This window comes from Larus michahellis, chromosome 2 (assembly GCF_964199755.1).
Source record: "Larus michahellis chromosome 2, bLarMic1.1, whole genome shotgun sequence".
Classification (NCBI taxonomy): domain Eukaryota; kingdom Metazoa; phylum Chordata; class Aves; order Charadriiformes; family Laridae; genus Larus; species Larus michahellis.
Window position 1 is genome coordinate 163,614,594 of NC_133897.1, and position 13,333 is coordinate 163,627,926.

Below are 13,333 nucleotides of genomic sequence, written 5' to 3' on the forward strand. Positions count from 1 at the left end.
AGAGTGAAATGGCAGCTACTTCTTTCAAAATTATCTAAAATATCTGCATTTCCTTCACATTAAGAAAAGCATTTCCTTACGTAAAACACAGCTTACACAACTAAATAATTCATTATGATGAATTATTTAGAGACATGTGGACCCAGTATGTTTACAAGTCCCAAGCTGTTTTACAAAAGAGGAAACATTTATATAATTGGTCCTCAAACCCTTTTTTAAATGTTCTTACGATAAGAGGTTTCTGATTATCAGTGGCACTGGTCCTGAAAGCAAAGCTTTTATAAACTGAGCTCTTGGTGGGAAGACGGGATAAGAGGGAAATGACTAAATAAGGTGATCTTTTCTTAGTAATTGGTGATTATTGCTGCCGAACAGATGATTCTTCCAAAAGCCATCCTTTAAGCCTTGAGTTATCTCAGGTATGGTAAAAGGTCTCCAAACAAGACATAATTAAATCACTGACCTGAGGCATTATCTCTCATAACAGTCACCTGCCATGTACAGAAGCAGGGCAAGCCAGACCCATTTCACTATAAACATCAGCACTTTCCCCCCAGCAACACACTATTTCACAAGTCCCCAGAGGAAGCCATTTATGCATAGGAATAAACCTGCCCTTGACAGCCCAAGGATGCTTTTGATAAGTTCATCTGCACCTCTGTCACGCTTTGCATACCGCTCTCGTCTCACAGTCTCTGCCAGCTTCCTCCTGGGTATCTCCACGGTCGGAAGTCCTCATGGAAATGCTCTTCACACATGCTGTAAGATCTCCTCTCTCTGTCTCTCCGAAAGCTCGTGCTGACCCGAGTCCTGACAATTCAAAAGCTTTTACAGGCCACCCACTTTTCACTATAGATGGGAAAAAAGCAGGACAGGATAAAAAGCTGAGAAAGCTGGTCTGACCCCACAGGTGACCATGTTTCGCGTAGGTGATTGGAACAGAGGTACGTCCCAACCTGAATTATTCTATAAACCTATCCTATGAACAGAAATGACTTTTCGTTATTCGCTTCATCAAAGAGTAAGTAGAATAGCAGTCCTAGAAAGGAGTTAAGACTGTCTAAGAAGGACAGGCAAGCAAGTTTATCATTCCTGGTGCTCTCTTTTTCTAGAGTAAGCTCAGCCCAGAGAAGTCCACACAGGAGGCACCTATTGCAAGAGAAATAACCTGTATGCTTTGCCTGGCCCGTCTACAACTGATCCCCATAACTCCAGTGAGTCACAGATGAGACACAAGATTGGTGTCCTCAGATTTACTGTTTGCAATATAGCACAGAAGGAAAATAGACAGAAGAAAAGCTCAAGTGCTTTCAGAAAATGGCTCACCTGTAGGTTGAATCTTTTAAAAACAGTTCTGTTAGCTACATTTCCTCATACAATATACTGCCATGTTCTGCTCCGAGGGAAGCACTTGTGCTTGTATAGTAAGGACACACCTGACTTCAGGAGGGGAAGCGAGGCAGGAGTGCTGATGCACATCTCCTGCCTGCAGGTGTGGTGGCCAATGTAGCTACAGTCATATCCTTGTCCACTCCTTTCCCAGACAAAGTTGCCTCTGTATTCAAACCAGGGAAGGATTCCCACCACAGCCAGGGTTTTATTACACATAATGCAGGAATTTCAAATCAAAGCATTCAGCCCTTTCTTCCTGTCTTCACTCTTTCAGCACAATGTTGTGTTTGTGTCCTTTATTCAGACGCAATTTCTCATCGCTTGTGCCCAACACAGTCAGTTAATTCCCTCTTTTCATTGAGCACTTTTCTTCATCTACAGTGTGTTCCTCATCTTTGATCTACCATCTGACAATGCAGCAGGTACTCCCTGTTGCACTGCTGATTCTGGCATTAGATGTGTCCTAATTTAATCTAACTAACCCATTTCAGGGTCCCCCATCACCACTGCATCTGGGCCACTCAGCTTATTGTCATGGAGACTTCAAAGTTCATAGCAGAAAAAAACATGTACATGCTAAATCAAATTTCACTCTTATAAAGCCAAAGTTAAGAGGTTGGGTATGCCCTGGGAGGCTGTAGAGAAAAATGGATAAATCTCTTTAAGCACAAACATCTCTTGCACAGCGATAACTCCAAGGCTCATAATTCAGCAGGGATCTTGACATCTGCTGTTTATCCCCAAGGAGGAGCATGGAGCAGAAGAACAGAGTAGCCATGGTTACTTCCCTGTCCCTGCTGCAGGTCACTCCCACCTCATCGGGTGCTACCACAATCATGTAATCCCACCCTAGGACAAACTAGCTTCCCAAGTCACCCTGTATAGTCTGCTTCGCCCTACCTAGTCTGTTCGTGGCTCTGGATAATGACTAACTTGCTGAGGATACTAATTAACTTGCTACGAGAGCCCTTGCACATCTGAGGTAGAGTTTGGCGGTCAGACACCAGGGTCACCACAAAGCACTTGCTGATCTAGCAGCTGCCGAAACAAAGGAAAGCCATTCTCCCCATGGCCAGAGCCCAATGTGTGTTCTGCATGTGCTACTGTAGGCAAGAGGGTTATGCTGTTGTGTATTTTTAGTTCAACCAGCAGCGACTATTTCTGCATTCCAATTTCTGATGCCGAGTTATCCCACCTTCTGTTTCTCGATTAGGGTATTATTATTAGCTACACTAAACCGATGAGCTTCTCAGCACGGCAAGTTTAATAAAGCACTAATGTCACCCACTACCAACGCAAGTCACCTAAAGAAAACAAGGCCTAATTTACAGTGCTACTAAAAATTAGCAAGAGTCTGCTGATCATTCCTCACTAGGTTTTTTGCTGCTTCCCCCCCGCCCCCCCAACAATCTTTCTTCCCTCTGCAGACAAAAGAACTGATGCAATACAAAATCGGTTCCTCCCTTCCCCACCATAAAAGATGGAACATATCTAAGGGCTTTTCACATAACCTTCTGGAATTATTGTTCCTCTCTGTTTTGGGCCAACCTGCGGATGATGACTTCTTGCAAAAAACAGTAGCCTTCCTGAAATGATATCTCTCTCTACCTTGTCCCTCTTCTGCCTCCCAGTGCCCCTGACTTTGCTGCTCGGTTCCCCACACAAAGACAAGGAACGTTCCGGTGGTCATGACGTCCGAGGCTAAAACAGCAGCATGACTTTGATCCATCCACGACAGCCAACAAAAGCTTTTTGACTGGCAGGGTTCAGGCTTCCACGCCTTTATCAAACAACAGTCTCCTCACAGCCTTGTGCATTATCTTTCCTTCTGAAAAGACTTTTGTGCATGGGGATGAATCCTGCTGTTTCTGAGGTCAGTGGCAAGCATCCTATAGCCCCCAGCGGTGAAAGGGCTGGGTGGCTGTAGCAAAAACCACTCTAGAACATCACACAATGCAACTTCATTTTCTCTAACGTCTGCCCTGGAAGACTGTACCCTCATACAGCCCAGCTTAAACACAGCTGCAAAGGGAGAGGGAAACAGAGAGAAAACAATGAGGAGACATGGACAGAAAAGAGATGTTTTCAGCTGAGATTTTAAACCAAGACAGGCAGGCAAAGAAAATAAATAGGGTTGTGCTGCTGGGTGGTGTAGAATAGATTTATGCAGTGCAGTGTACTCTGTAAGAGCCTGTAAGAAGAGTCACTTGCAGCAGCAGACGGTGCTCAGCTCTAATGAAATCCATCTGCCTTGTCCCACAGAGATTCTCATATTGTAAGACGTGGGATAGTTGGGTCCTAATAGCACAGAAGAGCTGTGCAGATGTAAGCCAGTACCTGCTGAACTCAGATACTCAATCACACAGAGGGTGAGCAGTTGCTACAGGTATCGGCAGCTAGCAAGCCTGCATCATAGGCTCAAAACCTGTAGCTCAGAGTCTCAGTCCTCTGCAGAAGCTAAAATACCACTAAGAACCCAAATTTTGTTAGATCATATAAATACAGAAAAGTGGTATAAAAAGAGACATGATCTTCCATAATTGTGTGTTGCCCCGTGCTTCCCCATCACTTCTAAAACAAATGGGAGTCTTTCTTATGGAAACAAAATTACAGAATCACAGAATCGCAGAATGGTAGGGGTTGGAAGGGACCTCTGGAGATCATCTAGTCCAACCCCCTGCCAGAGCAGGGTCACCCAGAGCAGGTTGCACAGGAACGCGTCCAGGCAGGTTTTGAATGTCTCCAGAGACGGAGACTCCCCCACCTCTCTGGGCAGCCTGTGCCAGGGCTCTGCCACCCTCACAGTAAAGAAGTTCCTCCTCATGTTTAGGTGGAACTTCCTATGTTCAAGATTGTGCCCATTACCTCTTCTCCTGTCCCTGGGCACCACTGAAAAGAGCCTGGCCCCATCCTCCTGACACCCACCCTTTAAGTATTTACAAACATTGATAATATCCTCCCTCAGATGTCTTTTTTCCAGGCTGAAGAGACCCAAATCCCTCAGCCTTTCTTCATAAGAGGTGTTCCAGTCCCCTCATCATCTTGGTAGCCCTTTGCTGTACCCTCTCCAGCAGTTCCCTGTCCTTCTTGAGCCCAGGAAGAATCATTTCAGTAGTTGTTCCATGCAGACATCCTTAAAGCTGACACTGACAAGCCAAGGGACTATTTAGCTAGACTGTGAAGTTACACCATCTACAAGCACCATCTGCAAACAATAAGGTCAAGCCACAGACACTGAGAAGAACAAGAGGCTATGAGTGGAAAGGAGAAGGAGATAATATAGGGATGGAAATTTTCATACTGAAACACCCCACTTGTAGAGGACTCAGTGGAGGGAAATCTTGGTCCTTTTGCTCTGTTCTTTATGAAATCTTTCTCAGAAAACAAGATTGCTTTCCCTACTGCCACAGCGGTTTTGGCAGTATGGGCTGAAAAATTGACAGAGATACAAACAATGTTTCACTCGAGCCACATCCTCCAAGAAATACTCGTGTTTTTTTGGGCCATAAAAAAGGAATGGAACACTGCTTTCTAGCTTCAGAAATAAATGCAATGTTAGCAGCATGTTAGGAACTAAAATCACACATTAGAAGATGCTGGCAGAGACAAATTCCTTCCCAGTCACACAGATCTGGATAGTAATACAACAGGAGAGATTTGTTTGCCCAACCAGGGGATAAAGAAAGCGCCTGCTGTTCCCCAGGCTACTGAATGGTGGCATCAGGGTCCTAAGAGCACAAGTAGTCCCTACCAAGCCAAGTTACTTCAAGAAAGTTCCACTTGTCATTTTGCTGCATGTTGTGAATCCTTAAAAGCGACGCTGTTACCAGGAGGTCAGAATTTTAAATTTCCATGCAAGAGAGACAGACCCCAACTTATTGTAGCACCATTGCTATGCATTATCAATACAAGTCTGTCATATCATGAGTAATATCTGCAATTCCACCTTTAAAGTCCAATAGGATGCATAAGGTCTGACCTATCCATAGCAACACCACACAGCTAAGAACAAGTAAGAGCAAATGTAGATATCTACTAGACACAGATCAGAAAATACAAAAGCAAGAATTTGGTAAGTGTATATGCCAGAAGAAGGTCAAATTACTTCTTAGGCTGTCTTATACCTATGATCCTAAGAATGAGAAAACCCAACAGGTATCAAGAACATGTCAGGATATTGCATCTACCTACAGTGCCTTACGTGCAGTAAGAGACATAAACTTTGTGGACTTCTTTGTGGACTCCTCTGGACACTGAAGATGAACTTAGAATTCTCTATGGACATCAGCAAAACCAGAACCACTCTTTATCTGACACAGCCATAAAAATGTCTTACTTCAGTATTGAAACAAAGCCACATCTGAGGTGTAGGGGCTCCAGACACAAAGAAACCCCACCAAGGCATGTCTGAACCCAAGAGAGAAGCAGAAATGCCATGAGATTTCTGGCAGATTTGTAGGAGGACCAGAGAGAGCAGCCACAGCCCTCCAAGGGATTTTCTTTTGATCCGGGAAAATGCATGGATGTCAGTACCAACTGAGTATAGAAAAGAAAGACATTTTCCCTTTTACACTTTGTTTGGGTGCTCCTTCTGCTGCAGTGAAACAGGGAAGAAGTAAAACTGCTGAATAACAGAGTCCTTAATATTGCAGGCACTAATAATAGTATTAGAGAGAGAATAAAATCAGATCTTCTTGGATTTGGAAGATCTGGAAGAAGCTAACTTCTGACTCACTCACCCGACCGGTCGAGATCAGGCATGTCATGGTGTTGACCTTCTGAAGAAGGACTCTGATCAGCCCAGCAGCCACTACCGCTCCGGGTAGTTTCAGCCCATTACCTCCTGGAGCAGTGTTAGCAAAGGTCATGCTACATCACAGGTCCTGGGTTCTTTGCAGCGTGTCAGGCATTGCCAGCGTGCAAGGAAGGGAATCGGATACAGGGAAGATCAGAAGAAATACGCACGAAGTGAGACACCTGCACTATTCCTGCCCTTAGACACACTTTTCTCAATGCCGCACTGCTGGGAAGCGCAGACACACAGTCCATCACACTGACTGGGGGGAGAAGGTTTTAACCCATGAGCAAGGAAGCTGATGGACCCCAGGAGATGCTGAACAAAGAGACCAAGAGCTTCTGCTACCTAAGCCAATGGTCTAGAAAGGAGTCTTGACCTTTCCTGGTGAGGGCATCTGTTGGGTGGACACAAAGGTCCATATTACATGAGCATGGGTATGATTCAGACTTGAGGAGAACTTGCCAAAACCAGGCTGACCCCTCAAGGAGATAAATATTGGCAAAAAGAGGATATTTCCTTATCAGGTACGGATGGGCCACAGCTCCTGATAATTTCAAGGGGACCGAACAGTTAGGGAGCATCCAATCTCCAAAGTAAAGATCTCACCCTCCCCCTACTCACTGAGAAAACTTTTATTTTCCATGGTTATATGTCTGTCTCATTAAGCAGCAAATCTAGCCAATCACCATACAGTGTAAAGGGAAAAAACTACAATATTGCAACAGGGAAAAGGACAGAACATGGTTATTAAATGGAGTAATAAACAGCAGTTTAAACATAGCCTCAAAATAAAATGAATAGCATTTTTAAACTAAATGCAAGGTAAAACATTCATCATCAAATCATCTCTTGCCTCAGGTTACTACAGAGTAGGATCTGGAAAACGGCAGCTTCCTTATTTAAAAATAATAATAAAAAAAAAGTAAAAGCCCTGGCTGCAGCATTTCAGAAATCCCTGTTTCAACCTGTTGGCAAACACTGACTTTTGAACAGCAACTGTTGTATAAGTCTGCTTTTGTTCTGAGCTCCAAGAGACACAGTGGGTGACTAATGAAAATAAGGATCGGGATTTTAAAAGATGCTTAGTAATATCATTAGATGCAAAAATAGCTTTCTTCCTTAGAATAGTGCTAGTGAACAACACCAAGTGGGCATCAAGAGACCAGCTCTAAACAGCCATGCACAAGGCAAAAGGACTGCGTTCCCTTCCATTAATAGAGAAATAAAATATAATAGAACAAGCCATAAGGTAAAAATGACAAAATCTCTCCTAAGCTTTCCAGTTTAAGCGAGGGAAAGAGGTGTGGGGGTGGGGGGCACTGAGCATTGAAAATCAGTTATCTGAGGTGGGGAACGTCTTTGCTGTTTACACTGACATGAGACACAGTGCCCTGGCTTTCCATAAACAAACATCCCTCCACAGAGGGTTTTTACGGCAAAGCAGCACTCACGAAAACATCAACCTCTCCTGCATTTCCCAGAGCCATTTCTAAGAGAAGTTTTGCAGCCCCGTGGTTATCAAAAGTCCATGTGTATGAGTTCTGCCTTCCCTCTAATCATCTGCCCACAGCTAGCAGCAAAGGAAGAGTAGAGAAGAACACTTGCAGGGTGTTAATGTGTAATCCCACCAGCCCTTTGACCTTCAGTCGTTCGCTTGCGCTGACGAGAGGATCGCTGCTCCGCGCCTCACCGAGGTGCCCCTTGATTCTGCACTTTACGTCTCTGCAACACGTATAAATGGGATTTTGATTCTGCCACTAACACCTCAGTGTCAGAAGCGTGATTGTGTGTGTGCTCTTTTTACAGGCATTTTTACAGGCACTTTTATCGCTTCTCTGTTATTACAGAGAAGTTGAAAGATTTAAATATTCTCTAGCTTTGAAGCAAGAAACACACTGTGAAATGTGGCCAGGCTAGCCTACTGTCCTGAGGACTGTAGCCATGCAGTGCCTCAGTTTAATTGAGAAGTGTCCAAAACCATCCTTTTCAGTCAAATGTGGTGTCTGTGAGCGCTGTTATTAACACGGATCAAGCAGCCCCTTGGAGAGAAGACCTGTTGTGATGATAAGGTCAGGTTCCTAAGGAAATTATTTCGCAAATCAAAGCACTGATTCCAGATACTTGTCTGTGGTTTCTTTTTCTATCCCTCATCCTATCGAGTTCCCTTGGGACAAGATATAATTCCCAGGTAATATTTTCAACTCTTCTGCATAAGAACGGGGCATGAGGTCCTGCCCACCCTAATGCCCTTTTTTCCTGTAGTTTGCAGGAGGAGGATGCTTATAATCAGAGAGAAAAGGTGGGCACAATTCTGCCTTCTGTTCCATACCTATAATCTCAAATTATCTTCAGGCTCCTGCTGATTTTACAAGCATCTGCAGGCAAGTAGCAAAACACAGGACTGGGACCAAAAAGCCCTGTGACTTCCAAATCAGGTTTAGCATGGAAAACAAGCGCCTCTTAGTCTGTGCTGTATTACTTGGTATTGGGTCATACCCAGACTGTCCCCACAGTACAAATAGGAAGCAGAATTACAACTGTATCATATCATGGGACAGGCTCAAAAGCCTTCTATTAAAATGTTTATCATCATTAAAGCCAGCAGCGTTTCCATGCGTAGAGACAAGGATGATTTGGGGAGGACAGGGGAAGATCGGGACACCAGGCAGGGAGAACAGGGGTTTAGAGGAGGACATAGAGACAGCAGCAGCAGCTCTCCTTCTCCTTGCTGCTGACGAAATAAATAAATAAATAAATGAAAATAGTTACGTGGAAGTGGAAAGAGCTCTCTGCAGTCATTACATAGCAAACACTTACCGCTTGGCTTAAACTTACTTCTTATTCTCTCCCCCTTCATGCTCCTCAGACATGTACGCACTCATCCACAGATATTTGCCTGCACAAGGACACTCCACAGCTTTGGCCCTCTTCTGCTTTTGAAATGACAAGGACTGTGCCCCCCTGTGCCTTTGGATTAGAGCTATTCTTCCTACCTTTTTTAATCTACCCACTACATGCTTTCTCACACACAGATGGAGAGAGCATCTCTTCCTGCCTGGCCATCACATCCACATGTTTAGGAAGATTTTATTTTTTTTTTTTTTTCATCTTAGAAAGTGTAATGGTTTAAAAGCAGCATTTTTACAAATACACAACTACGTATATTCACAGGTATGATTGTGTTGTTATTGCAATGATTTAGTCTGGCTTTAAAGCACTTAAGGTAAATGTGCCAGTTGTGGACTACAGCGAGGTTTCTAGTCTTACCTCTTCATACACCTCTCTGGTTTACAGCTCTCTGCTGAATATGATGAGAGAGATTTATTTGCGGAGTGGGCAGAGACAGAAGTGCATTGTCGCATGGTATTTTTTATTTTTTTAAAGGTTATTAATTACCATGTCAACCTTTGCTCTGCCGCTGCTGCCCACTTTTATTTTGGAAGCAGAGCCCGTTCCACACTCTGATCACATCGGGTTCCCCAATCACCCCCTTTTCTACCAACCTTTTTAAGTATTACTTATTATTCCTTATGTATCTGGGTGGAGGAGAGGGAAGAGGGACAGTATGGCAGAGATGGGAAACACGAGCCGGAAAACACGCTTGCCTTGAATTGTCATCACCCTGCCATTGGAAGGAGCGAGCCGGAAAACTAGCAACAAACACTCGCACGCAAACACACGCCAGGCACACACCACATCGATCACGGGGAGTTTGCGAGCAGCCCCACAGCTCTTACCTGGGTTGTCTGGGATCCCTCTGCAGTGCACCTCCCTCTGCTCCCTCTCCCTTATTTTTCCCCCCCCGGGGTCGGTGCCGGTGCGGTGCCGGGGTGACGGTGCAGGTAGGGGACGGGCAGGCAGCTGGCTGCAGCCTCGGCTGCCGGGCTCTGGCTCCTGCCAGGACTGCTGCTGCTGCCGCCGCTGCTGCTGCTCCTGGTGATGCCGAGGAGGAGGAGAGCCGAGTGAGGAGGAGGAGGATGCTGGCGGTGATGCTGTTGCCATGGTTACCCCACTCGGTGGCGGCGGCACGGCTCAGCGCAACAGCTGCCCCAGCACCCAGATCTCCTCGGTACCCACCACAGCCACACAGCCCTTGATGTACAGGGACGGATATTTCACCCCAGAGCCCTTGCAGAGAGACGGAGATGGTGGGGAGAATGGAGGTCACCCCTCGGCGCGGCGTTGGGGCTCGGGAAAAACAGACGGAGCGATGCATCCCAAATGTTTGCATTCTACACTTGTGGGCAAAGAGCTCGCTGCCCTGCAAAGGTCAAACACCAGCTTCTAGGAGGCCTGGGTGGCATTTTTTGGGGGGTCCTTTGCATTTTTATAGAGGAGTGAACAAAACAGCAAAGCTGAGGAGGGGAATAATTTTCAGAGTTCCTGTTTTGATGCAATTCAAAACTTTTTAAAGCTGAAGGTCGACCCTCTTTCTTTAAAACAGGACTTAAAAGTGTGATTTTACTGCCTTCTTGTGTGAAGGTGCTTTTCGCATAGAGAAATCACCTTATAAGCCAGTTCCTTGTGAGAGAGAGAGCTGCCTCTTACCACAAAACTGTGAGAAAAACCTTTCTGAAAGGAGTGCTTTTGCACAGCCCAGGACACTAATATTTCCATGCCTAATTGCATGAAGCAAGAAAGCTGAACTTTGCCTTTCTCCATGGATCTGAAAAATAGGAAAGGAAAAAGACCTCGGGTGGATGGGCTGCCACATGATCAAAATGCAGAGCCCTAACGGAGTGAGACGTGAAATCAAGGCATTCAGTTGCCATTTATCTATCAAATACGCATGTCACGAGGCTCTCATTTTGCACGGGAGCATCACAAGACAGAGCAAGGTCACAACAATCAAATGTCACTTCCATCCAAAAATGTCAGTGCAAAGCTGCATAACGCTCATAAGCCATGACAGTTCTTTCAAAAGCTGGTGCGGTTTGCAAGACATTGCGAAACCCTGTCTAAAACCTACTGAAAAAGAAAAATCACGGGTAGAAACTTTCTAAAGGGATTTTCTTCCTACTGCCAGAGCTCTGCTTGCAGCCTGGATGCTGCAGGCGATATGAATCTATGAGCTTGAGGCACCAAGAAGATGCACTGGGTGGTGTTTCCTGTTAAAGTATCAGACCTGGAGAAACAGACCTGGAGATGTGCTGGCAGCGCCTCTTCTCAAGGTGTTCTGGAAGACAGCGTCTCCACATCATGTTCATTTGAAGAGTCATAATGTGGTTCATATAAAGGCATTTTCTTATGTATCTCATTACTATGGGAGAACCTGGAACCACCTAACTGAGGAGCAAAGTGCACCAGCCAGTACATGTTGTCAGACTTCCTTGGAGTAGCTTCCCATTTCCCAGTCTCCATGTATCTTATAAAACTAGTCATCATATAAATCACTCCCCCTATAAGTTTTTTAATTAATATCCTTTACGGCAACAACTCTGATGTTCTCTCAGAGACTACATGGAATAGTTGATTCAAAGGGCCTTTCTACCACTCAAAAAAGAAACAAGAAGCATGTTACCTATTTTAATCTTTTTAAAAGTCATGTATGTAAAATTAGACAGTACCTCAAACCTTTTCTCAAGAGCTAAAAAATAATATTTGGTGCATGTATGGCCCAGGGGCTTCCCTGCTGGATTTCTGGGCGCAGGGGGATAAGATCTCATTGCGTTAATGATTATGAGCAAATCCAAATCACTCACTCCATAATGAACTAGCTGACAGCAAAACTCATGGTTATTCTGAATAGATCACTGAAACCACAGACAGATCTTATTACTGCTACATCAGGGAGCCTCCTGCAAAATGTATCTGCTGAGGTACGTGTAATCAGCTTGCAAGCTTATATTTTCCAACTTTGCTTATTAGGGCTATTTTTTGAGAGCTGTATCACTGATTTCAAGAATGCATATAAGAATAGCAGAAGATAGCTGGCCTTTTTGTCTCCAGGTGCTTCAGCTCAGCATGGCTCTGTTGCACCACTGAGGATCTGCCCACCTTAATTCTCCTGTTGGCACCAGTCTGCAACACTGAGGGAAAATCCACCCCTGAGGACACACAGACCCCACTAAATCCAATGACTTCTCTACCTCACTGTCTGGACTCTGAAGAGTGCACATCTGCGACTGTGCCGAGGGAGTACAAAGTGGATATAAAGTTCTAACGAAATGCAAAACCAGCCAACAAAAAAAAAAATGGTGAAAAAATGTCATTTTACCTCAGTCATGCAGGGAACTCCTGTATGGTAAGATCAATCACAGAATCACAGAATCACAGAATCTTCATGGCTGGAAAGGACCCTTAAGATCATCGAGTCCAACCAAACAACCTACAATCTCTGCCACTAGAGCATGCCCTGAAGTGCCACATCTAGATGTTTCTTAAACACCTCTAGGGATGGTGACTCAACCACCTCCCTGGGCAGGCTGTTCCAGTGCCTGACCACTCTTTCAGTAAAGTCATTCTTCCTAATATCTAATCTAAACCTCCCCTGCTGCAACTTCAGACCATTTCCTCTGGTCCCGTCATTATTCACTTGGGAGAAGAGGCCAACACCCACCTCTCTCCAACCTCCTTTCAGGGAGTTGTAGAGGGCAATGAGGTCTCCCCTCAGCCTCCTCTTCTCCAAGCTAAACATGCCCAGCTCCCTCAGCCTCTCCTCATATGCCCTGGTCTCCAGACCCCTCCCCAGCCTGGTAGCTCTCCTCTGGACACGCTCCAGCACTTCAATGTCCCTCTTGTACAGCGGGGCCCAGAACTGAACACAGCATTCGAGGTGAAGCCTCACCAGTGCCGAGTACAGAGGCACGATCACTTCCCTGCTCCTGCTGGCCACGCTATTCCTGACACAGGCCAGGATGCTGTTGGCCTTCTTGGCCACCTGGGCACACTGCTGGCTCATGTTAAGCTGGCCGTCCACCAGCACCCCCAGGTCCTTTTCTGCTGGGCAGCTTTCCAGCCACTCTTCCCCAAGCCTGTAGTGTTGCTCGGGGTTGTTGTGACCAAAATGCAGGACCCGGCACTTGGCCTTATTAAACCTCATACAGTTGGCCTTGGCCCATCGATCCAGCCTGTCCAGGTCCCTCTGGAGAGCCTTCCTACCCTCAAGCAGATCAACACTCCCACCTAGTTTGGTGTCATCTG

General features: G+C 45.4%; 1 protein-coding gene across 2 annotated transcripts in view; it reads right to left on the reverse strand.

Moving 5' to 3' along the window:
• FAM135B (family with sequence similarity 135 member B) overlaps positions 1-10,134 on the reverse strand; it is a 222,141-nt gene extending 212,007 nt beyond the window's left edge. For both annotated transcript variants that reach the window (XR_012585806.1, XM_074577897.1), the window contains exon 1: positions 9,928-10,134. The gene's annotated coding sequence lies outside the window, so the exon portion shown is untranslated. The remainder of the gene's footprint in view (positions 1-9,927) is intronic.
• Between the last annotated feature and the right edge of the window lie 3,199 nt (positions 10,135-13,333).